Source organism: Nipponia nippon, unplaced genomic scaffold, assembly GCF_047370975.1.
Source record: "Nipponia nippon isolate SJK-2023a ecotype South Korea unplaced genomic scaffold, ASM4737097v1 scaffold_3, whole genome shotgun sequence".
In the NCBI taxonomy this organism is placed as follows: domain Eukaryota; kingdom Metazoa; phylum Chordata; class Aves; order Pelecaniformes; family Threskiornithidae; genus Nipponia; species Nipponia nippon.
In genome coordinates this window covers 26,747,916-26,775,190 of record NW_028262347.1, presented here as the reverse complement: position 1 = coordinate 26,775,190, position 27,275 = coordinate 26,747,916, and the positions used below count along the sequence as shown (strand labels likewise).

The 27,275-nt window shown below is 38.8% G+C and overlaps 1 protein-coding gene and 1 long non-coding RNA gene across 4 annotated transcripts in view; one reads left to right on the top strand and one right to left on the bottom strand.

Moving 5' to 3' along the window:
• LOC148054530 (uncharacterized) lies at window positions 1-27,275 on the bottom strand. Of its 2 annotated transcripts, none has more exons than XR_015706814.1 (4): window positions 27,147-27,275; window positions 7,063-7,267; window positions 6,037-6,133; window positions 1-169 (listed from the first exon to the last, which is right to left on the bottom strand). It is a non-coding gene; the product is annotated as an uncharacterized LOC148054530 (long non-coding RNA). The 2 variants fall into 2 exon arrangements; XR_015706813.1 differs by lacking the exon at window positions 1-169 and adding an exon at window positions 750-882.
• Window positions 25,679-27,275, top strand: part of KCND2 (potassium voltage-gated channel subfamily D member 2) — a 286,206-nt gene continuing 284,609 nt past the window's right edge. Inside the window, exon 1 of one of the 2 annotated variants that reach the window (XM_087767319.1) lies at window positions 25,679-25,724. The gene's annotated coding sequence lies outside the window, so the exon portion shown is untranslated. Of the gene's footprint in view, window positions 25,725-26,520; window positions 26,648-27,275 lie in introns of those variants that run through there. The other variant, XM_087767317.1, reaches the window with a different exon arrangement.

Sequence of the window (27,275 nt, the reverse complement as noted above, 5' to 3'; positions counted from 1 at the left end):
TTCAGAAGAGAACTAATAAGAGAAAGAGTAATTGCACATATAAAAGAATCCCACTGCTGGGAAGAGACATTGTCACTCAGAATCAAGCGCAGGCAATGTTACTTACCATTCCCAAAGCAGAAGTCCTGTATCAGGTGGCCTCAATACATGGAAGATGAGGCAAACAGAACTGAAATAGCAACAAGAGCATTCTCATAATACAAAAATAGTGCACAAGTAGGGATGGGGAGAACAATATCTCTTCACAAGAGAGAACAGTAGAGCTGTAGAGGAAGAAGCACAATGACAAGCAACAGCTGGAAACTATGAACAGCAGAAAGGAGGACTGACGGAAATATCATAAAATAGGTACTTTTCTAACAACATAGAGGCTGCCCAGAGAATCTGGAGATAGCATCGCGGTCATCAGTATACATTGCATGAAGATTTCACATTCCAAGGGACAAAATATGCAGGAAAAAACATACAGTAGTATTCAATGTTGAACTGAACAGACTATATCTGACATTTAAAACTAACATGGGGCAACTGCTGCAGTATTGCCAGAAAAAAAAGAAAAGGAAATAATCCAAAACCAATTCAGCACACTATTAATTCAAAGCAAGACAACTGTGAAGATCAGGTGTGCTCAGAGAAATGACGTTGGACATTTATGTTTAATTCCAAATATAAGTAGATTTTTTTTCAAATAAATTTATTAAGAAACAAGAATTGACAGTATGTCCTTAGGTTCCAGATATATTGAAGAAGCCTGGTTCACCTCCGTGATAAAAGATAACTTGGCAGAGGCTGTTTAAACAATTCACATGAGGAGGAGGGCTGCTTAGGCTAAGTACAAAACAGACTTAATCAGCAACTCCAGGTGCACTCTGATATCTGCATCTGGGAAATTAAAAAAATGAAAAAGGCTGATAATATGGAATTAGATATCACTTAGTGGAGCAGGAGCAGATTTAGCAAGAGTGTTAAGAGAGCAACTCTGTTCACCTTCTCCTGCCCAAGTCACATCTCATGGGATGAGGGCTGACATGCAGCTGCACAGCTCCTGCATCCACATGCAAGCTGCATTGTGCCATCAAAACACAACAATGCTTTATGGCAATGGCAAAATGCCTATTTTATATTTACAGAACAATACTTATGCATGGGCAAAGACATATGTTTTCTACAGCTAATTAAACTAATTCTGGTATCAGACATCAAAGTGTTCTCAAGACAAGAAGTCCCATCAGGCCTTGTAATGGATTATTGGATGCAACTTCTTAATTTTTCCAAAAGACTACACCTATCATATGAGTAGGCAAAGAGCAGGTAACCTAGGAAGTACGTATGTAATCAAAGATTTAGCAAGAGCCAAGCAAAAGTACAATAATATCTGTCATATTTTAGTGTGATACATATCACAATACATTTGTGATATCCAAAAATCCATTAAAATAGCCATTTATTTGGGAAAGTGTTACTTATATAATGCCTACATAATAAAAACATGAAGTAATATCCCAATGATTGTAACATAGGGGTGCTGAGGAAATCACAAGAAAATAAATGGGAGAATTAGTATCCCTGCCTGTTTTGACAGTGTTAAATGTACTCTCCATCTACATTACCAACAGATACATCTCTTAATGCCTTTAGAGCAATGCTTACACATAGCAGCTATCAGTAAGCTAAGAACCTCTTTCCCTTTCATTCATGGTGTTTCACGGGTGATCACTATACTCATTGCATTAATAAGGACTGAAGAGAGCAGCCACTCAGGATTCATATCCTAGCAATGACAAAATGCTAAAAAGACCTCTAAGGCAACCATTTCTCAGAGGTCTTCTGTGGCATTGCATTCTCTTCCATTTATCCAATAACTGAGTAATGCAATAGCTCCTTTTCACCTGAGATGCATTCAAATTCCTCGTTGGTCACGTAAATCTGAGCTGATATCTCTACCCTCCCAGAAGAGAACAGTATGGATATATGCCTGACTTGGCCTGTGGAAAATGTTTCTCCTTGAATGAATTCTTAAAACATAGTCAGACAAGAGATTGACTCTAGGTTTTAGAGCTTAGACAGGTGAAAGAAGTATTCCTGTCTCAGGTAAAAGGTTTGTTGTACAAGTGAAATAGATTTAAGAAATCTGAGAGGTAGACCCAAATGGACTCTCGTGGCTAAATCACTCTCTTGGAAAAGATGAATTCAAATGTTCTGAAGGTGAGGGGAAGGGTGAAAAAGAACTGGACTTACGTCATCTGCATCTATAGTGCTTTAACCAGCCTTTTTTTGCTATGTTGTATGCAGAACATACTCTACTCAGCATGAAGTAAATAATTGCTGGGTCAGACCATGCAGAAAAGCTAAAACAGGTCCCTAGATTATGACTCCTAGTGGGTACCAGTATAAGAGAAACATCGACCTACTCCCCACTATCAAGAATTGATTGGCTTTGGAAATTTTACTGCAGAAATAGAAGGCTTCTAGTACGTCAGGAAACATTATGACAACATTAACACACAGGGTGGTTATGTGCTCAGGATCTAAATTTGAGACTAGTCTGGCAGAGAAGTTAGAAGACCCCCAATTATTTGTAGCTGTAGCTCTTGGCATACTGAACTGGATTTTTCTACATAAATAAATAAATAAAAGACCACAAGCCCTCAGGTGGCACCATTTCACTCATAACTAGTAGGTGACCTTCTGCTACAGATGTAAATGGCCCAAATGCAACAGCTGCAATTTTCTTTCAAAAACCGAGCACATCCCAGGCAGAGTAACAGACACTGTATGAAGAGCTTCAATTAAATAGCAGCTAATGGAAGTTGAATGGACAGTGGGAGTCAAACTCCATACTGACTTAATGAAAACAACAATTTCAGTATTAGCCAGCTAACAATGAAACTACCAGCAACTGAGATATATTCAGCTAAAAGAAAACAACAACAACAACAAAATAAAACAAGCAAACATACAAAACCAAAAATACACTCATCTTTGCCATAAAGGTTTGCATCAAAGGGAATAAATTTCTGATAGACCTGCTGCCACATGGGCTGGATTGCAGTTACCTATATGCAGTTGATTGCATGCCTGTGGAAGGACAGCACATTTTCTTACAGCACCATGTCCTAAAAGCAATTCTTTTAGAAAAATAGAATCTAGCAACTTGTTTAGTAGTCTGCCCTGAGCAGGTAAATTCAGGCTCTTGTACAGAACTGTGAAATATTTAACATGAAGAACAACTACTATATAGCATAACCTGTCAATGTTTGTTTGTTTGCTTTCTGGATTGAAATACATGCATTTGTTGTGGCTGATCACTTCTGCTGATACATAATTTGCAGTGTTTATAGAAACTGCAGATATTCAGGCCATATAAAAATGGAAACTGATATTTGCAAAGTGTACTATTTTTCCTGATTTGATTTCTCACCTTGGTTTTCAGTGTACCGATCGAGGCTCACCATTTTAACACAGAACTTTGACTGTAACTATTGTGTTAACTGAAGGGTTGCATTATTAACATAATGATGGCGACACATAATGAACAAGACTTTAAGAAGACTTATAAAATCAGTCTGTGTAGTGCCTGTAGGATCTTCTTGATTTTCCAGAAAAAACTTTTATCAGAAGACAATACAGAACTTATTTATCAGTCATTAATTTAATATAACTCTTTAATATTAAAGGCACCAGATCTAAAAGCAACTTCTAAACAGGTCGCAAACAAAAGCTCTTGCATGCAGCCACTCATACTATTGAATTCTTAGCACGATCCCTAAAACAGCTTTGACCTGTGCCAACCAGGACAGTCTTACACAGTGCCCAAGCAGCATTCATGGAACAGTCTGGGCAAGGCACTATTCCCAAAAAGTTGGATGCATGAAGCCCTGAATGAAGGAAGAAAACTATGTGCAACTTGCCACCACAGATTTGGTTCTTGGCCCATTTTACTTGCTTACTAATACAGCTGCTACTGAAAAACATTGTGTTGGAAAAATCACTAACTTTATCAGGAAACACTCCAGAGAAACTCTTCAAAACTTAAACATGCACAGGAAGACCATCAGTTTTCCACAGAAAGCCTTGTGTCAGACCCTCATTTAACACGAATGATGAGCGTTCTACTGATTTTGAATGAAGTCAGTAGTACTATGCTGATTTCCGTGTGCTAGGGATTTGGCCCTCTGCTTCACAGTACAAAATCATCTTATTTAAGGTCTTGGTTTAAACAGTTCCAAGAGATTTCATTTGTCTGGAAAAATCTCTTCTCAACTGTGGTTGGTTGGTTGGTCTGTGTCCCTAGATAAAAAGGGATTAGAGCTTTAAAGGCAGAGAGAAGTGGAGATAAGTTAAAACTATAAAGCACTTCATCCATTTGTTTCTACAGAGGATCACTAAGTGCAGTAAATCAGATGCTATTAAAATCTTGGGGGAACAGGTTCAGAGAATTTCACTGATAGAAGCATGATGCCTGCTTCTTCCACAGAGTAATATAATAAGAAAAAAAGGCAATGGTGCAGGCCAGAGCTTTGAATAGAAGCACACAATTTTAATTTGGTAATAAAGGCAAAATATTTAAAAGTAATTACTTTCCTCTATATTTTTAGATATCTGTGATTTAAAATAGAGTTTTAACCTCTTTTTGGCAGCTAATGACAGGAGAGGAAAAATGACAAGCCCTTTCACGGGGTTTCAGATCCAATGTCCAGTCATTAGCTGCCAGGAAATACATGACTTCAAAATTACTTTATCGTTTAGTTAGTATCTTAAATCTTTCTGACATCATAAACACATTAGAAAACTAGTGCATCTGAGCCCTCTATGTATTGACTACTGCTGCTCTGTAACTATTACATAGCCTATAGCTGCTCTATAGTCTCTCCTTTTTTATGATCTCTTATTTTTCCTTTTTCAAAATGAGAATTACCTCATCTGTAAACCTTCAGTTGCAGTCTGTCACTTTCTATCTAAACCTACATTATTCCAAATGCAGATTGAGGCCTCTGTGAAAGAACACTTTGGAAGGAAAAGGAATTTCCAAAGCTGACCCTCAGGAAAAGGGAATCTGGGCTAAGAAGTGGGAGTGTTTTCTCATGCATTGATAATGCACAAATTCCCTGTGCATCTCTGTACACGTAAGTGGAATAGCAGAATGCATGAATGTTGAAAAGAACATGAATGAAGCTTAGTAGTTTTGCACTGAAAAGTATCTCAAGTGAGAAATTCAGCCAGAATTCACGTGGGATCTGCTTAAGACAAGGTGGGTCTGCAATAGCTGGGCCATCATGACTTGACAAGACTTTCTGTTGGAGCATCACACTTTGGGTAATTCTCATTTGGCCAGATTGACTAGAGACTGACTTTAGAGGTTTCCAGTTACAGTGCTCAGGGAAAAGGAGGATTCAAAAGCCCATCTAATTGAATAGTTACGATTTGGAATTAACAATTGCAGCAGCCCCAGGTTGTTAGAGCATTTGGATTCAAATTCCTGACTTGAGTCAGAAGAACTGAGGGCCAGACTCTTCCACATGCAAACAAATTCTTTGACCATGGGTATACAACATGGGTAGAACAAGGAAGGAGGATAAAGCTTGCAAATCTTTAAAAAACCACCTTAGAAGTTGCTATAAGATCACAATGTTATTGTATTGCTTCATTTCCAAAAAAATTGTGACTATACTTTGGGGGTAGGAAAATTGATTCTCACTCAGATCTCTTTGGGAGAGAGATTGCTGACATTTACTGGCATTCCCTAAACACAGATAACAGAACTACATCTCCTAGGAACTGCTCCATTTGCAGTAGCTTCTACAGATCTGCTTCACAACATGCAAGGGTAGTATTTTCCCTGTTTCATCAAGCATTCATCTACACACTTTCTAGACCGGTTAGTCAGATCATGTTTGAACTTGCTTTTGCTGACTGCATTAGGAAAATACACTCTAACACTCCATAACCAATGAGTCGCCCTCCATCGTTAGTCAAAGGACTTATCTCAACTGTACTAAAACACTACCAAAAACTCCTGCAAAATCACATACTCACCAACAGGAATATATTCAAACTGAAGAATAAGAGCCATTTTTTGTCTCAGTTATTGATCTCATTTTGATTCTTCTAAGGTCAGTTTATCCTGGAATATCTGGGAAGAGAATTGGTCCCCAAATTAGTTTTTTACAAACAAGAAAACTGGCATAAAAAACTTGGCAAATAAGTCTTCTCTTCTGGATTATGCAACTGTACTCTTTAGGTTATTTCAGAACCTTAATCTAAACCTTTGGGTAGTACTTAACCCACAGCTAGTGAATAGGTCTTTGGTAACCTCCAGATCATGCCACATATTTCCAGTGAACCACTCTGGGAGCTTAATTCCCAGAGAGGACACAGAAACAGCTCAGGAAAGCATTGTCTACCTGTGAACTAATTGAGGCAACTAAACCCGCTTAGGCCCTTCACTTATAAAGGATATTAAACTCACAAAGAAGAGAAACAAAGAGGATTTTGCTGGCCAAAAAGCAAGTTACAGAGCAGAGCTCTGGGAAAACATAGCAGCAACCTTGAATACCTCAGAGTTTTTATTTTGTGGGAGGATTTCTGTTTGTCACACTACAAGGAAGAAATAGGACTAGAGACATTTATGTGTTTAGTGTCAAGCTGGATAAATCCAAAATCCTTGCAATAAATCCCTAACTGCAAAATGAGTTCAAGCCTGAGCCTTGAGTGAATTTTCTTCTTGTTCTGCTTCTGGCTTGCTTGAAATGACAAAAAAAAAAATCAGTGAAATCCAGATAAAGAGAAATAGGATAATAGTAGAAAAATGAATATACAAAAAGCTTAAAAAAAGGATCTTAAAAAAATATAGCGATACTTGGCTATGCAGTGGCATTTTTCCTGAGAATTTAATAACGTATTTGTCAAGAGCCAAGTTCAAACCTGCTTTGCACCTCAAGTAATAGAGAGCATTTAGGTTGAATGACTTTCCAAATGATGACCATATCAGCCAGTAGGAAGGACATAAGGGGATCGGTATGAAGGCTAAATTTGGGTATGTAGTGACTTTTAGTAGCTTACATATCTGTGGCGTCTTTTTTAAATTGGTTGTTCTCCATACTGGTTCACTGAGGAAGTTCCAGTCAATAGGAAATTTCTGCTTCTCTGTCATTTTCCATCTCCGGGCCTCCAGAAGAACGGCGTCTGATCAGACTTGCACAGACTGCACTGAGGGAACAGGCTCACTCCTCAGCACGTGATGTGGCTGGCACCTCCATCTGCTTTGCTGCAGGAGTGGAAGACGTCAGTATGGGGAATGAAGATTTGGAACCGTTTATCTCGCCTCCTGAATTGCTCAGGAAGTATTTGGAGCCAAGGCTGTCTGACAGATGACTGTTTCACTCAGGTCTAATATCAGCGATCAGTATGGTGTAATGCGTGTCTCTGCACAGAGCATCCATTGACCAGCTGTTTTAAGATGCTTCTGTAGGTAGATCATCCCATATATACTTTGCTAGTCAAAGAGAACCGTGATTATAATTGACCATCAGCATGTTACAGACTTTCAAAACCTGTCTTATAAATATAAAATACAAGTTTATATTTACCTTAAACTATTTTATTAAATTACATTAAATATTTATGCTACCATTTAAATTTATAGAGAGGAGAAATAACCATTGGAAGTTAATTGCAATTCTAGGCTATGATTTTATGTTCATGGAAATATGAAAGAAATTCCCTTTCTTTTTCTTTTAGTAATTACTGTATACTAAGTCTCACACAGGAAAACATCCAGTCAAAACATCTTATTCCATAGCTGAGTTAAAAATATTTACTCGATGACTTATTCCTTGGCAGTTAATTAATATTCTTGTGTTCCTCAGAATTAATAAATTTCAGTAAATTTCTACAGTGGATGGATTTCTAACTACCCTAATAGACTGACATTTTTACTACATTTTCAGCCAACTTTTTGTTAATAAAGTGGGGTTTTCCCCTGTTACACTGAAAAAGTTCAGGTACAGATATCCAAGCAGACACTCTGGAAACACATGCTTTCTAGCAGAGGGAAACTGCTTTGGGACTCAGAAGACATCGAGTCAAATCTTACTTCTGACCCTGCTCTACTGTCCTGTTTTCAGAAGATTATGTTCCCTTCTTATTTCATTCTCCGTATTTGCAAGACAGAGATAATGAGCTCTATTGTTGAATAGATATATAATAAAAGAGCAAAGTTCTTTTTGCCCTCACAAATTTGTACCATGAATGAGCTGGGACAAGTGATATGAGTCAAGACAGTATGAAGTTTAATTTATCCTGAAAACATCTGGGTTATTTTGTGAAACTACTCTTAGTTCAATAAAAATACTCACTTATGTAAGGCACAGCATTACGGTACACTAGCCAGTAAAATCTCTGCATTGGTTGATGTTTCCGTTCATCTCTTTCACCTCTGTGAAAAGTCATGCTGCTGAGGCGTATCAGACTCCTGTAAGCAAGCAGCTAAAAGGGCTAAAAGTTTATGTTGAGACCACTGTGCCAAGTATGATGGCAGTGTGAATGTTTTGCTGTTGATGTATGCATCTAAGTAGGTCCTCCCATGTCAGAGAAACTGCAGGGCCATTCTTCCCCTCCTTTATGTCGTTGGCATGTCTCCCTTTCAATTCAATAGGAATAGAACAAGATCTTGAAAAAATAAAATTTCAAAATTTTATATTCTTCGCCAAAAGATGCTACCTCATAAGGCCCAATTCTGACTTCATCCATCTCACCAATTTCTGTCAGAAAAGGCTTTGAGGACAGGGATGATATTTTATGCTTCATATGCAAGACAGAAAACTGGGGCAGCAATGACTGTGCCATAGAGCTGAGGGAATAATTCAGAGTTAATAATTTATTTGCTGAATATAGCTTCCTTTCTTCCTTTTTGAACAGTTGTGAAAGAGCATCTTCCTTTCAGCTGCAAGAGGTAATGGCACACTGGGTCACTCAAGGTGAGCAAAAGGCCATAATATACCTTGCACGTATGCAGCCTGCCTCCTTGCTGGCGTCCTTTGAGCACAAATCTTCGCATGATGCCCCACCCCTTGCTGTACAGCCACTTGTATTTGCTGATCTGTGACCCAACCAGTCTGACATGCAAGCTATAGAGCACCTGAGGAACTATGGTTCTCTGCTGCATATACATAAGACCCACAGGCCTAGGTCTGGGTGTTCACATGGCAAGCATCAACAGCGTTAGTCTCATACATACTACATGGTACACCTCTGAATAGAGGGCTGAGATTAGTTTAAAGATTCATAATATAATAATACTATTTATTTATTCATTAACATTAGACAAATTCTATCTGCAACTATACTTGGTAATAGTGTAGTAAGCAGTTTACTACAAGTATGGAATAACAGGAGACATTGAAGATTAATTTGATTTTGATCTTTTATTATTTATCTGTAGTAACAAACAGAAATAGGTCTTTTGTTTGATGCCCTTTATCATCTATGTGAATACAAGTTTTGCCCCAAAAGTCTGGCTTCGTAAATTTCCCATTCTACAAATATTTCTGCCCATGTTTGGTCATATTGACCATAAGACCATTTTAACTATGTATTAAGTTAAAAATGTTTGTAGGAACAGACTATGTATTTGATGATGATGATGATGTGTGACTACAACTGGAAAAGAAGAGCAGGAGATTACAGGTAAAGTATTGCAGCTAGCACATAAGCAGCAGTCACATTTTCTTTTTTGTTCTCTGCAGGGCAGAGCAGAGCTTAGAACTAATAGCTTATTGTTCATTTTCAATAATTGCATATTAGAACTCCAAGTATGCCTTTCACTGGTATCATCCACTATTCAGTAACAATACATATTTTAAGGAGCCTCTCAGTAAATTAATTTCCTAGAATATTCTTGCAAAGTGAGCACAAAATGAGTTAGAATATTGCCATGGAAAATTCAATGTTTCATTTAAATAAATATTTGCAGATTTTACCCCTCATTATCTGCTTAGCTATACTCATCTACAAAAAGGGAGTTTATAAGTATTCCTTTTTTTGTGCATCAAGAGCTGAAAATGTAGTTTAGATTTTTTTAAGGGATTAAAGTCTTCCTGGAAAAGGAATGGGAGGAAGAGAAACTGACCTTTCTGAAACTCTTCCATGTATACAAATGTAAATGTATATCTAAATCACAGATATATGTATACAAATTATATATATATATATGCATGTATTGGTACACTGTATAAAAATGTACACCAACTGAAGCAATAATAGAATTTCCTTTAAAGACCTATATTTACTGCCCCATTCTAAAGAACAAGTTTGGAAATATTTCTGAGAGACATAGTCATGGAATGGCTGCAGTGAAGGCAAAACTATTGTTCAGGTCTTTAAATATAAAGACACAATAAGGTCACAGCAAACTCCCTACCAGAACATTACAAAACCAAGACAATGTCAAATGTTTATGGTAATAATATGCATACTGTTGTTTAGGCAATGAAGCTCAGTAAAGCAACACCAAAAGGTTCAAATGAGAGTTTCATGTTTCATTTCATCACTGAGGTTATTTGTTTCATCCTCAGACTATATCTGCATACTGATTTGCATGACAACTCAGAAGCCCGAATAGAGTGAACAATGTCTCTGATTGCCATTTCATCCTTAGGGCAACTAGTGTGAACATCATTAGATGACAATTCTTGTTGCTGATAAAAGGGAGTTTGTATACCCAATTAGATAAACTAGGTGAGAATTTTTATTTCATGAAGGTAGTCCTTTTTCAATGACTTCATTCGGATTGTCAGAAGACAAGCATCTTTCACATAATGTTACATGACAGTTTTTCACAAAGTGGGTGCATGGTATTGTTTCCTCCTGATATATAAACAAAAAAGAAAATGAAAACAGAAGTATATTTACTCAAGGCCTGCAGAAACTAAGAGGAGAAGGGGGAGATACACTTCCCCAGTAATTACATTGCCATAAATGCAAAATCAGAGGGCAATGTTTTTAATCCAAGTAAGGCAGATTGGATTTAGGAGAAGCTATGAAATACATTTTCCCTCATCAAAGCAAGGAGAAGAGTAGGCTTTATAAATTCTGTGATAACAACAAAAAATTTGCACACAATTTCTTCCTTTTTTCCTCTGAAAGCTGGCAGATATACTTTACAACAAAAGAGGATCTAGGTGACCTCATTAAGCTGGACTTTGAATGGTCTATCTTTCTTTATACTCATATCTGGGCACTTACCTACCCCACCAGGGAACCTTTCCCATCTCTCTTCCTCCCTGTTCTCCCCTATGGGCTTATTTGCCTTGAAGTCCATTTTGCTCTCCTTTTCCTCCTCAGGACTCCCTCTCTATTCACTCCCAATTATCTATGAAAAAGTGATCTGGTCAGGAAATTTACTGACAAGATTTCCAGCATCTTTTCTCCAAGTGTTGGGTACAAAGAGACAAGCATTACTCTTGAAAATTGAAGTGCCTTCTGCCCTTTATTCCCTTTCAGGTCCTTCAGCTGGTGAAGAGCTTTTCACATTGCCAGCAGCAGCCTTCACTGGAAAAATGAACTACTACTCATCTGTGTGGACTGCCTGCCTGAAAACAAGGAAAAGTGATCCCAACAGGCAGAAGACTACCTTGTCAGGACCTACTGCAAGCATCTGCCAGGCATATACAGCAGAGTCCTCCAGAAAGCCCCTTAGTTGCTTTATAGTTGTTACTCTACTATGAACGTGGCAAATCGCTAGACAGCCATAGGATCTGAAAACTGAGCAGAAAATAAATCACAGCCACATTGCACTAATTTTGGCCAAAAGTCTGGGGGTACATACACTGTTACCTTTAGAATATTTTTTATCTCTCACTGTAATAAATTAGGGTTGTTTTTTTTTTATCTCTTGTTGCAATAAATGTAGCCTACCTGTGATCCACTAACACTTGAAGTATAATTAAATTTTTATGACTTTTTAAATTTTACTAACCACAAGTTGTTCCCATTTGACAAATGTTCTGTTTTGTCTTTTATTTTCAATGAAGCTTAAAATAAAAAACTTTTTTCTTTCTGTCATTGTTTTTCACCAGTATCATTGTTGGTTTCATGAATGTCAGCACAACTCAGAAATGAGTTTTAGATGAGTTGAGCTGCTTTTGCTGACTAAATTTGCAGCAGCAAAGCATAAACCATTTTGGGCTCTTCAAAAGCACAGTCTTTTTATTATTTCTTATTGAGAGACTGGTGGTTTAAAAAACAGATAGATACGTAGATTTCAAGTTGCTCCTTTTTTGTAATCTCCATGCAACAAGGGATTTCTGTGCACTAGAAAATTAGCAGACCTTATATAGACTTTTGTCATTTGGCACCTGCAAAACATGCACAGTACCATATACCTAAATTGTACAGCTGTTACAGTCACACAAGATTGTCTCTCTAATGAAGAAATACAATATACCCAAACAAGCAATATACATGTGCATATATATATCATATATATGTGTGTGTGTGTATACATATATATATACACACACTCATATAAAATAGTTATTTTGCAGTAGGAGTTGATGTGTTTCATGGCATGTGATAGTTCTCTTGCTGAAATTAAATGCACATCACACTTTGTCTTCTCAGCTGTTGCATGCTTTTTTTTCAGTTTTCAGTTTGGCACTGTCTAGGTATGCAGCCACAGATGGAAAGTCAATATGTGTGACACGCTTTTCACCTGCCATAAAACGCTGAACTCCCTCTGTCATTTTGTATAAACAATTTGCAATTCATTTAGGTCTCACACAGGGTATTCCAAAATAACTCAGTAAAATATTTACTATTAACAGTAGTGGATTTAAAAACAATGAGAAAGGAATCCAATTTTAGAAGCTTTTTCGTGCTACAATTTCCAGATCTGTAACCTACAGCACAGGATGAGGGATTAAAATTATGTATGAGGTTCTGCAGTTGAGTCTCTGATATGACTTTTATGTGTTGATATCTGGAAAAAAAGGGATTAGATGTATAATCTAATCCTATCAAAGACAATTGTAGTTTCCCTTTTCTACACTGTGTTAAATGCACGGAAGCTTCATGCAATAGCATACGACTACCTAACAGCGATTACATAACATGGAAGGGATGTTGACTTAGGACACATGACATAGACAGCTTTGCAGCACATCAGTAGACTATTTCAGTTGTGAGGCCATGTTTCACTTTTCAGTCCATGACCTTTTGTATGTCTTACAGAGTAAGGAGGATTTTAAGGATGTCTTCTTGCTCTCACAGAACCCCCTTTGATGCCAAAGAGCTTTACAGATATCTTATAAAAATATCCTGGCATCTGTTTTCCTATTATTCTTCTATGCAAAAGTATTACAAATATTAAGAGTAAAGAATAATATACTGAAAAATACTTCACGTAAAGACAAGATGCAATTGCTTGCCTTTCTCTATCAACAATAAAAGGAGCTTAGAATAATGGCTTAGAATAAATTCTTAATTTTTAGGTGGTTAAACGTAGGTGAGATGCATCCCACCTTGCAATGTGCCTTTAGAGAGACTCTGCAACTCTTCAGGTTCCTCCCTGGGGCTGATTCTTTAGTAACACTGAGTAACACTTCATGTTGCTAACAGTCTTCATTATAACCTTGCAATGCCATCAAATATGCATATGTCATCCCAGAAATTACCTTTTGCTTACTTACCCCATGGAATTGTTAATATTTGTACACGTCAAATACCTAAAGACTCATTGGACAATAATTCAGTAGTTCATGCACAATACACAGTACTAAATATTATTAGGATTTCCTATTGCCACTAGTAATAGAAGCAGCTCTTTACAGTTGATATTAGTAAACCTAGGTTTTTTATTTTTTTGGTCATACATGTTTTCCTGAACAATAAAGTCAGGCAATCTTTTCTGTTAGATACAGGTGTATCGTTAATGGGAGGCAGCAGCACATGGAGAAGAGTGTTTCATTTCTACAATTTACGCCCAAATTGTATTTGAGACTCCAGATATCTAGCCTACTTTGATCACTGTGGGAGATGTAAGTAAGCATATAAGATTACAAATTAATCTTACTTACACAGTAGGAGAAAGATTTTATGTCAAGGAGTAAGAGTTACAGAAGTATAATCAGAACACTTATTAGCTTATTACATATATTAGTCGTACTGTAAAACATGAAATATTCAGCCAGAACAAAAATAGAGGTAAACAGTGTCCGAGACACAAGTAAGTTTACACATAACCATTCTGAAACTAATGCAGATATTCTGGATGGCTTTTCAGGGTCAAAATACTTGTTCAAGAGTGTAACATTAATCGTGTATTCAATTACTGGGAGGATCAAAGCCTAAAAAAATGTTAGCTTTCCCAATGATAGACTTAACTGATCAGCATAGCATAAAGCTGCAAGGTAAGCATGTACATTTTGCTTCAAATACCTATGGATTTTCCAATTGGCTGCCATACCCTGCAGGTTTCTTTCTGAAGACAACACTCACTGTGGACATGTTCATATTTACACATGGGTCCTTGCATGAGGACTCATGAATTTTAAAATCAGGCCTTGGTCCTTCAGTAAGAATTCAGTACTGAACATCCCTGTGCCCACATAAAACCCTGCTGAAGCTCCTGGTACTTGCAGGGACAATATTAGCTGTCACTATAGACTCGAACCCAAACAGAGAACATAAATTTAAATTTTCACTTTACCAGAGAAACCTGTATCACAGCCTAAATTAATTAATGAGTTTTGAAAAGTCTACAGCAAATAGTAAATCCGTGTTTTATGACCTTTTTTCCACAAACAGTCCATTCTCTGAAAAAACAGCCTTAGGGTTGAAATAACTTTTAATAGTTTTGGCTGAAAGGGGAAATCTGAAAGTCTGGTTTTTGACATTTTCTAGGTAGGATATTTCTTTTTTATCATTTTAAAATGACTTTTTGCTTTGTTAAATGCCAAAATTAGGGAAAATTTTAAAAATAATGTAAAAACCCCAAATGAAATGTTTCTAACAAAATATTATGAATAAGTTAAGTTGTTTTCATTCTTTTCTTTCAGTGGCACAATCAATGAATTTTAGCTCTGGATCAACATACAACAATGCTTTGTGTTTTTTTAATTTTTGTGTTGAGGCAGTGAACTGGAAAAAAAAAAAGAAATAAACCCAATTATTTGCAGTTCTACTACCAACCATAAATTCTTTTATTTGAAAAGCTACCAGCTTGTCAACTACATATCCAATACAAAACAAAACAAAGAAAACCAGAAAGCAATAGCAGTCATCTATCTTTACAGTTTTACCATAAAAATGTACTTGGCTACAGAAAACTTTTGTAGATCAAGCTTAAAATGACATGAACATGTACACTTCTTACTTTTCTATAAGTGTATGCATGTATAACTTCTTTCTTATGTTATTTCTATTTTACTTAGAGTCATGATATTTACATTCCACCAAACCAAATAGCAAAATCTCTATTATTCAAACATAACATTGGATTTTGTAATTTCCTGAAAGGTTGAGTGCCTTTAACCAGATACTGTATTTGAGCCTTCCATACGTAATGAAACATAGTAGGAGATTATGAATTCAGAAGAAAGGCAGGCACACTTATGATCTGACATTGTCTCTTAAAAAAAAAAAAAAAGAAACATGAATGCTTTATTGCCCTTTGTTGCTGTTAGTCAAAGAAAAGAAAAAAGGAGAATATTTACAGTAGAAAAAGTGCTTCATTCATAGTAGAAAGATTTCTTCAATGATACGACTGATATTAACCATTAGGTCTACCTTTGAAATAACCATTTTTCATGATACACCAACAAAAGTGAAGGTATTAAAATTCTTCTCCCAGTTACACAAGTTTAAATCCTACTAGATGTTTGCTTCTGTGCCTTTAATCAGAAATACAACAGTGTAAAGTGGAGTGAATGTTGCTTGCAATAGTAAAATCCCTCCTTGCTGAATTTTCCTGCTTAATATTGCATGCAGACTATGGAGTCTGATCATTGTGAAGTTTTTCACATACGGCAAATTAATCCTAGGAAATGTCGTTAATTTCATTAGGAGCAGGATGTGTGTAGCATTTCGCAGGAGGTGCTCACCATTAGCTCAAAATTAGGTTCCTAATACCCAGCAATGAGAGTTCAAATTGTTACCATATTTAAAGATGGATCATTCACTTTCTGGTCTTCAAGGTCTGAATGCACTTAAACATTTATGAAATGTCACTGAAAATATGACACTTTAAAAAGTATGAAAAGTTGCTCAATGGCCCCAAGCACAAAATGATATGGCAGGAAGAAAATAACTGAATAACTGTTTCCCTTTAATATTTTCATAGAATAGAAATCGCTTAGGGAAATGCAGGTTTTTTAAACAGCTGTTCTCCCAATTCTGTAAGTTACTGGCATCAGGGATAGCTTTTATCTTGGAGATACTGAGCTCTATGTCCATCCAAACTTTATGAAGCTCACTGAAATCTTTCTTTGTTATTCTAAGTGACACACAGTGATAACAATGCAACAAGATCGTACAAAACAAGAACTGTATATATTGTTATCAAGGCAATACTAACAAGGTAAGACTATTTAGTTGTTATACACTGGAAAGTAGGGGAAAAAAAAAGATTATTATCTTGTTTGTAACTTCCTCTTCTGTGACCTTTTTTGCACTCACCTGGAGCTGCTACATGCCTGTCTGTGCCAGCCTGAGGCTAGCCAGACAAATCCCCAATATGTAAGTTGCATCAAGTAACAGGTATGTTAATAGGTATGTTTTTTACTAATGTTTAAGCATGTTACAGAATTGTCATGCAACAGTTCACTTCCACACCAGCTCTTAATGGGTGTTTTCCAGGCTATTCCCAAGCTCAAAGAGGTAGACTATGGCAATGCCACAAAAATTACCAGGACCTTTACAAGTGAAAGGTCTTTGTTTCCTCCTAGTAACTACTCTCACCTTGTTAGTATCATTGTGATAATGAATAACCTAGACTGTGCTTGGTTTTTATGATAATGTTCTCTTAAACCTCCACTGCATTACAGCTGCACATACACACATACACACACACACACAGAAGTCTATTACAGAATTTTTTCTTGAGATCTCCACAAGCTACAAAGTGTTTGAGCTGACATGGACTAGGCTCTAAGCAGGGGATATGCCACTAAAGAGTTATTGTTCAAGAACAGCTGCTGATCTACACACACCTCTGGCTAGTAGCTGCCATTGTTTATGTTTGCAGCTGTGGAAAACCTGCAGAAGGATTCCCACTTCTCAACTGTAATTCTTTGTTGTAGTTCAGGGGCATGGCAACCAGGCAAAAGCAACCTTTGTGCTATTCTTTGTAACTGCCTGATGTAACCAGAGTTTCACCTACACGGAGAAAAAGGTGGAAGTCCGCAACAAAGAGACTGGAAAAGAGCGTGTCCAGATCTCTCTTTTCTATAGTAAACTGGCTATAAATTCTCAGAATTAGCATATCAAAATAAGGAGAGATGGCAATTTGTAGCCTGGTTTTCTAGGTAATTGAGTACATTTCCAAAATTGAGTAAATGCAATCATTTTCTATGCCAGTCTGTCTGTCAAACTCACAGTAATTCTTGAACATCATTTTAGAGGGGTAAAGAGCCTAAAGATAAGCAGTTTTTATAATTTTATGAGAACTGGCAAGTGGATGGAGAAGAGACATTCTATTATTATTCGTTGTGAAAGAGGCTAATGAGATCACCCTTTCTCATCATCACCCTCTCATCAGAGGCAGGAGGGAAACCAGACGTCATTAGTTATGCTGCACACAGTACTTTTTTTTTTTTTTTTTTAAGCTTTCCATGTTATATTATCTTCTTTCCTAATTGCTATAACTGGGGGATGAATTAGAAGAGTACAGTATGGGGTTTGGAAGGATTGATGTCCTATCTAGACAACATTTCCATTCAGTATAACAGATAAAATTAGATGACCAAACTCATTGTGAATTATATGACCGGTTTGCAGAGGCTGATGAGAGCAGAGCACAAGCCGCAGAAGGACTTTGACCCATGACAGAACTCTCATTGATTCTGGGACCTTAAGCTACACAAGTGGTTTCAAGTTGTTTCTTCTAACAGAGCTGTATTTACAGAAATGTCCCTACTGCCTGGTGTTTCACTCTTCTGCTTTCTATTGCTTTAACATGAATTAGATTGAACAGATTTGTTTTTTTTTTTAAATTCACAGGGTGTATGTCAAATATCTAGACTGTAATTGCTGTAGTCTTGAGGCTGGTTTATGTTATATCATATAGCAGCTCTTTCAAGTGACTGAGAAATGCTACATACCCAACAGGAAGGAAACTAAAGATCTGACATTGTGATGATTTTGTTCCTTCTCTTGCTTTAAAAAGGTTGTAATTCAAATTAGATATTTTCTTGCTATTTGATTTATGAACAATGTTACTAAATAATGTTTTTAATTGGTAAACAAAGCTACAGCCTCCTTATGAAGCAAGTATGATTTCATTGAAACATACTTCTTTTAACTTGGACAGCAATAATTTTGTGCAAGCTGTCAGATTGCCTTAGCAGCGTAACTTATAATTGAATAACCTGTGCTGAAAACTGCACTTGAGGTGAAGTATTGTTTATCAAGCAACAAAACATTTGTTTAACTTTGTGATGAAGCTAAATTAATAAGTTTAATGTATCTCTGTGACATATTTCTTTTGGAAGCATGTAAAGCATAACAAGCAGTAAATTTAGGTCAGTTTTCAATTCTTGATTTTATGACTGCTAACTTCTTGATTTTATGACTGTTAGGTCCAGATGACATCCACTAATACCATGACATCAAGTCTAATTAACATGTTTCTCAGGACTTGTTAACTATCCACTCTTCTACCCTAATGTGTGTTCCAGGGCAATAAAACTGGTTTTAGATGTTATGAAAAAAATGCTACCTTTTCTGATTGTTATTTTTTCAGCTTGATTTTTTAAATTAATTCCATGCAAACAATCACAGGTAACATTTCATTTTTGTAGACAGACTCCAAGACATTTCATTTCATCCTTTCTTCCTATTGAAAGCTTGGACTCAACATTCACCACAGTAATGCCACCAGGAACACCACAAAAATTTTATTTCCTCCCTAAGCTGGAGAAGTGGCTTGCTATAAAGGACTGCTTTCTCATTGCTGTTTATGCAATTAGAAAGCAATCATTAACATGAAAGAAGGTTTCTATTTCCTGTTCTGAACTGTGGTACAGGGGCTATTAGCAATTACTGGCATAAGAAGTGCCCCTACAGGCAGCTCTCCAGATATTCTCAGGTTTGAAGAGTTACCAGCTTCATGCCAGTCTGCCTGACCTCAGGCTTCTTCCTTTGCTAAGAGCTGGCTGGACTAAGGAAGTAATTTGTAATGCAAGATAATAACTTTATTCAATCTACTAACTTCTGAAAAATGTTCTATATTCATTTGTGCCAGTGAATGACACATTATTTCTATTAACTATATTTTTGCACATATTCATCTCTTTCATATAGGATTCCTATAAAGCCACCGAGGCTGGAAATGGTGGAAGCTTTGCTGGAACAGAAACCAGTTATTAAAAACGGGTAGGATACAATTCCAGTTGCTCTCAGTCGGAGCTGTATTACCCCTCTTTGGGTACCCTCCACATAAGGTACTAAATAGCAGAGCCAATCTAGTAACAAAGCAGTTTAGAAAGGATTCGCAATATAAGTGAGATGGGACTAATTAGGCAAGGAGCCATTGATCGTTGTGAGGCTTTTGCAGGAACAGAGGAAGGTGGCTAACATCCAAACCCTACATTTCCTGGAATACAAAGAAAAAGGAGTATATCTAAAATGGTAAAGTTTGGATACAGACTGAAAGATTGCCATGCTGTATGTTATACATGTAAAAATAAAAAAAAAAAGAAAGTTAAGTCAAAAACTGTGAAGTGAAAAAAAATTCACTATATTTTTTGTTTTGTTTTGGCTGATAAACCATTTTACCATACAATCTGTTGTCTATAAGGCAAACAGCTCCTAAAGTGCAGAACATGGAGAAAGGTCTGCTAGCAAAACTATATAAAGAAACTTAAAAAAATCTGAAGACCATCACATTTTAATTTATACATAACTCTCAAAACATTGTCAAAATCCGTTACCAAGACCAAGGTAAGAAAAATTAGAATGGGAACTCCTGAAGAAGTATTAGTTTTACCAAAATTTGCTTTGCTTATCCAAATTTTCCACAAATTTACCACAATTTCAAAATTTTTAGCAATATTGTTGATCTTAATTAAAGCGGAAGCAAATACAAAGGACACTAACCTTTTCTTGCTTTATTCAGCCAACATAGGCATCTATTCTATCAGGTATCATCCCAATGGAACAAAGATTTCATAATTCCACTGAGCAAAGATTTAATAATTTCACTGATCAGATTACTTTTTCCAAGTATAAGTAGACAGACAAGGATGGTAGGGCTATGGATGGCCTAGAGTAAGGAGCTTAAAACCTTAAGAGAAGGGGGAGAAATTTTCTTCTGCGATGTTCTTCATGTTCTTTGAATCTGGAAGGTACTGAAATGTAAATTAACTTTTTTTTTTTTTTTTTTACCTTGGCCCTTGTCTATGGACACTTTTAAAGAAGAAAAGTAACCTGATTTAAAAATGGAAAGGCTCAAGCTTTCCAAGACTGTGCAAATTTATTGCGTCCTCCAAGAGTTTGTAACCACCCTAGCAGAGTCTGTCTTGTCTATGGTTACACTGGACCACAGACTGTCCATGACCCTTTCAGTGTTACTCCCTGTGAATCAATCAGTTCTTGTTTAGCAGATCTTGCAGCTCTCTTTGATAAACATTTCCAGGCAAGTTCCTTTCCTGCTGAGACTGAGATTCTCATCTGATTTACCCTTTTCACTGCTGTAAGACTGGAGAACATACTGAATAATTTCAGTTTAATGGGCAAAGTAGGATTTAGTGCCCTAACTAAAATGACCTGAACTCATAAATTTTGTTTATGTTTTGACCCCCTTCAGTCCTTCAGTTTAGCCAAGCTTTCTTCTGAATCAAGAAGAAACATATGAAGGAATGGACATGACTGAATCATAGACTGTTAATTCTGTAGATATTGTCTGCCTGCTCCAATATGGTCTTTATGTGCATTGGTCTTTGAGAACCAGATTAGATAAAATAATTTAAATCATGTCTGATATATATTTTACCCAATGGCTCAAGCAGATGATGAGACTCGTGTTAGAGAATCAACGCACAGAAACAGGGCAAACAGAAGTACCAAACTCTACATACTTAAAACAGCCAACTAGTCGAAATGGCATGTTGTCACGCACTGATGCAGAGATTTGTGAGAACTAAGTATTTCACTAGCACCTCACACTTCAGTATGAGGAGAGAGTGTTTCTAATCCATGCTATACATTCTAAAAGGGTTTCTTACTTATTTTTCTCTTTTTTTTAAGTGCTTGTGGAGTGAAAGGTGAGTGTCTGACAATACTGGAGATTCTGCATGTGATTAGAAATGTGGCTACAGCGACACAGAGTAAGTCTGGCAAGAGGCATCCCTGTCAAAGAAGACTTCCCAAAGTGCTTTAGTGCAACCAGGAGAATGAACTCTAGTGGTTAATTAGTTTTCTGCCTTAGTTCACTCTTAGTTTCTCTTTCTAAGGATGTGACCTTAAAGACATTTGAAGTTCAGGGTAGTTTTCGCATTGACGTAGCAGACTGGCTCAGGCTCCCAGTCTCAGGGTCATCCTGCCTAATTTAAAGTATCTAAGACTTAGTTAGGAAACTTAAGGACCACAGTCATCCCAGACTGCCTTTTATAGTCAACGGATACCTGCCTACATACACTGAGATTGCAGGTAGGATGGATTGCTTTCTGGAGTTGTTTCTCTTTCTGTCGACTCTAGGAAGTCAGGGTGAGTAGGCTCTTAATTAGGTAACACAGGTGCCTAAAGCTAAATTTGCTGAAACTGGGCCTCATTATATAGACAAAACAATTATTCCTTTGAAGATACTATGTGAGCCAAAACATGAATTCAAAATGAGAAATATGTATTTATCTAAAGTAAAGTTTAAAAGTTTTTATTTACCATTTCACTGATGGGTAATATATCACTAATTTGAAGAGGAATTCCCAGAGCTTAATATGACTAATACATAGTTCAATAGAATTAATCTTTTATATAATATCCTGTACATCAAGAAAAAACATATATAATTACTAAATCAGTATTTGTTGGTTTAGAGCAGATAAAGTACAAATATTTGAGATCAAATCAGCCCCTTCTTTGGAAGAATGTGAGGTTTTCTTGAGATGATTCCAAGTACTGACTTAACCTCACCTTAAGAAAAAAAGAAACCACAGTGCTGATAGCACTGTCATCCTCTTCCATCCACTAAATCTGTAATAAATGCATCAAAAATCTTTTTCACAGAAATAAGGGTCTTTTTTTAGGTTAATGATGGCTATACTAACTCTCAGGTTGGCTTCAGAATGTAAAAGAAATGGTGCATATTGTGCACTTCCCCCCCAGTATGTCTTAATCCTTGACCAGTGAGAGGTCATTTTTTAACGTCCAGGGCAATCTGTTTCTCCATACAGAAAGAAGAACGACAAGCACTTGCACTGCAGAGTGACCTGAGCCTATTTTAGCAAACTCCCAGAAAGATGGCTTTTTGTCTTTGGAAAATTATGCCCATATCAAAAGCCTCCCACTTATTCTGACTGGCCCATAGTACAAAAAGCAGCTAGATTTAGGCAAGACAAATCTATGAAGGTGAGGAAATTGCAGACTATGACTATATATATTTGCGTTGATTGTGTGTTTGACCAAAGCATTATTTTTTTTTAATTTGTATTATAGAATCAAACATTTTCCTCTGTGAGATACATTCTTAATCTTGTGACCCAGTTCTTCAGTGGGGCTGTGATCAGCACTCTAGAAATCCTTATACCAGACTTTTTCTACTTAGAAGGTCTCAGGAATGTTCCCCCCATTGAAAAAAAAAACCCTCAAAACAAAACACCAAAACCTCAAATCTCTTTTGCTCAGACTGAGAAGCATTCAGACCTTCAAACAAGCAATACATGAGGTAGAAGAGGCAGATCAGTAGAATATTCTGCTAGTAATAACCAAAGTGGGTTTTGGAAGAAACTTTTGTATTTTGAAGAAGAATAAGTAATGTTGGTCCCTATAAATTAAAAAAAAAAAAAAAAGCCCTTTGCATTGTTTGACCAAATAGTAGATAAATACATGTTTTTTAATGGAAGCTCTTCTTACTAATCCAGAAGAGAGAAAATAGCATATACTCAGAAACCAGTTATCTCCACATGATTTTATGCATTTGGTATTGAGTGTACAAAAATATAAGAATGCAGGAACTGTGAACTTATCTTCTAGACTAAAGAGGAAGGAAAGAAAAAAGTCAGATGTATAGCTGAATCTTGAGGTTAAGGCTTACAAGGTGGCTTTAAATATTTGTAGTGTTCTTTTCTCAAAAAGAAAGACCACTGGCTTAATACTAGAGGAATTAGGAAGAGGGCATGTACATGTACATTCAGTCTGTAAAGAAAATTCTTGGTTTTAAACATTGCAAATACTTCTAAAAATATTAAAGAAAAAATTAAATGCATTAATATTAACTTATGCACCATAGCTGTTATCTTCTTTAATCCTTAGAGAGTTCTTTGTGCCTCATGACTTCGGAAAGAATTAAGAAACAACTCATATTAGAGTCCATTGTGTTTTCCCCTTAGTACCATTTTCGTCTTTTCCTACAATTACTAGGATTTATTTTCTTCGCTTGAAAATAGGATTTTTGTCTCATTTGAGTCCCTGATACTTAATTCCTACTTGAAGTCATAATCCTCCCTGTCACATCACACCAATCTCTTGGTAGCTAATTCTGATGTCACAGGCAGGATTATGACTTCAGAAGAGCTGATTATTTAGGTACACTTTACATACCAGAATTTAGTCTTTCTGAAATGTACAAAGTAAGGAATACTGCAGCTGGAGAATTTCAAGGCACTAAACTCAAGGCACAAGCTGTGAAAGTTTGAGCTCCTGCTTATCACTTCTCAGTAGTATATTAATGGACTTTCTGTTAGAATAAGAAGGTAATAGAGCATATTCTTTGTCTTTTCCTTTCAAGACACTGTTTCTGAAAGACGCCTCTCTGATATACAGGCTGTCCACAAAAATTTAAGGTGAGGTGATCATTTTTCGAAATAGTCTATGGTGTCAGAAAAGACTTTGAACCTGGACTGGTTTCAAACCTCTGATTTAAAACAGACACAATGTTATAACACTATCTGATACCCACTTGTCCAAATGTCTAGGGTTTGTTTGAGTTTTTTTGTTTCCTGATGAAATGTGTGAGTCTCTGAAACAACTTTAAGATTACAATAAGAATCCAAGTGATTCTTTAATGGAACCCATTATCACCTCTCTAGGGGGGGAAAATCCTTTGTTGCAAGTGAAGAATTCTATTCTGGAAAAACTGCAAAGAAAAAAGCTACTGAAACCAGCAAATGTTTTCTGTAAAGCTAGGCATGTTAAAAAAATAAGAGCATTTATTGATTACAAAAAGAATCTATAGCTGAAAATGAAATGTCTTTTGATTATTTGTCAGGAAAGGAAGTCCTGCATTATTGTCTCAGTGTTGAGCTGACACGACCATAAATTGGGCTTTATTAATTGCTACAGGACTGTCTTTTTGTAGGACCAAATCAAAACCCCTAATCTTTCATATGGGAGAAGAATATCTGCATCATTGAAAGCTCAATACCTAGAGCTGACCAACTAATTTCAAATTAATGGATTAATTTATAGGATATAATGTATTGAACATTTGAGCTGGAAAAAAACCAAAACAACAAAACAACAAACAGCTTCAGTAAAACTACAGAAAGTATTATGTGATATTTTATTTCATGTGATTTGATATACGTGATTGATCATCACCACAAGTTTTCCTAAGTTAGGAATTGCACTCAAACATTTTTAAACCTTTTCGCTCCATGCTTTCTAGTACTTCTTCTAGGAACAGCTTGGAGACTACAGTACTGACAGTGTTCATCTTTTTCATGGGAAATAAAACAGAAGCTGAAGTTGAGCACGTTATTGAAATATAGAAAAGAGATACTTCTCAAGCTTCAGTATATATTTGGTTTATTTTTGTTTCGGGTTTGGCATATGCCTCAAATAGGTTATCGGAGTGGGAGGTTTGGTCAGAAGATCTTCAAGTATAAAGGAATTTATTTACTCTACAATTCCTTTGGAAGCCTCCTACCACTAAACTGAAACAAACGTAAATTAGGAAGAGGAATACCTTCTGGTATCTTGATGCAAGCTCTGTGAAGAAGAGACCGAGTGTTTTCAGAATCTTAATTAAAAAATACAGATAGTTCCTTGTATTTATCGGAGCTATCAGAGCGGCACGCAGAGCTCGAGGAACCGAGCGCCCGTTATCCCCGGAGATGCAGCGGTGCCACAAGCCCGCCTGCGACTGGAGGCGGCGGCGGCGGGGCCCTGGCGCAGCCCGGCGCGGGGGCCCGCCCGGCCCCGCAGCGGCAGCCCGGCGGGGAGCGCGGTTCCCGTCATCCACACGCCATCTAGCGACGGGAAAAAGCGGGGCGGCTTTGCACGGGAGCGGAAAGGAGAGGAGGAGGAAAAGGCTCCCATACCCGTCCCAGCTCTCGCCTTTCCCAAAGCTGGTAAGAGCCATTTGGATATCGCAGCGAGAACTCCGGAGTGGCTCGGGGCGGGTTGTGAGGAGCATCGCCACACTTCACTCCCAGGCATTTCATCCCCCCCTTCTCTCAGTAAATCGTTCTCCTTCCCTTGAAAGGAGCCAGCGCTCCCGAGAGATCCCCTAGATACCTCACCTAAGCCATCTCCGCCGCCCGATCCCCACCCGAAACACCGCTAACTCCAGAGGGTCTGCGCGGCGCTGCCGGCGGAGGGGCTGGACCGCGCGATGCCGGCCCCGCAGAGACACACACACACACACACAGGCGCACACACAGACACACAGAGGCACTCGCCGCCGGCGCAGCCGCCCGCAGCCCCTTTGTTCCGCCCGCGGAGCGATGCCCTCCTCGCCTGCCCCGCGCCCCGCTCCGCCGCCGCCCGGCGCCGCCCGCCCCTGCGCCCCTCGCCCGCGGGAGGCAGCGGCGGCGGCGGCGCGGCAGGGCGGCATGGCCCGCCCGCCGCGGGGGAGGCAGCGGGAAGCCCCCCCCCGCCCCCGGCCGCGCCAGGGCCTCGGCGCCGCCGCCCGCAGCCCGCGGCAGCCCCGCGGCAGGGGCAGGGGCAGCGGCCGCAGCCGCAGCCGCGCCTGACGGCAGCCCCGCGCCGCAGGATCCGCGCCCCGAAAGGACGTGCTCCGCCGAGTTGCCAGGCGCGATTACGTTGTTTTTCCCCCCACCCACCCCTTGAACTTGTTGCTTGGCGCTCGGCGGTGGCGGAGGGGGGTGGGGGTGGGGGAAAGCCTTATTATCGATGTCCCTTTGGATGCGATCAAGCTTTCTCAGGAGCAACTACTTCCCCGCCGTTCCCGGCTGGGCGCGGAGATCGAGCGGCAGAGCCCGTATTTCCAAAAGTCTCTATGCAACTGAGCGCGCTCGCCAGACTTTCCCAGGTAGGTGCCGCAGGCTGGGCACGTCCGGAGGGATGCGAGAGCAGAGCCGAGGGGAAAGGGCGAGGGGAAGGAGGCGGGAGGGGGGGAATGATCCGCGGCCGACCGCCGAGCCGCTAAGGAACCCCGCACCCGCCTCCGCGGCACCCCGCCCGCCCCGGCCTCCCCCGCCGCCGGGGAGCCCCTGCCCCGCTCCCGCTCCCCCGCCAGGCTCCCCCGGCTTAGCCCTTCGCCGCCCGCTCGGCTGCTCCCGAGGATGCCCCGTGCATCCCACCTTCTGCGGGTGCCTCCAAAGCCTCCGCTCCTGCCCCCGCCACCGCCACCGCGGCTTTGCTCGGCCCCGGTTTCCTCGCTCCGGATCAGCCCCCGTCCGTGCCCTGACGCCCCGTCCCGGGGCGACTCCCCTCCGCCCGCTTCCTTTCCCTGGGGCGCTCCCCCCTCCCGGCGCCCCTTCCCCGGCGCCCCTCTGCCCTTCAACGCATTTCCTACGCGGAAAACTTGCCTTAAAGTTTAATGCTGCCGCCCCGAGCTCCTCCCCCTGCCCCGCCGGCTCCCCCGGCCCCAAGCCGGGGTCAGGAGGAGTCCCTGGGGCGGCGATCAAGGTCAGGGAGAGGATTCCTCCCGCTTCTGC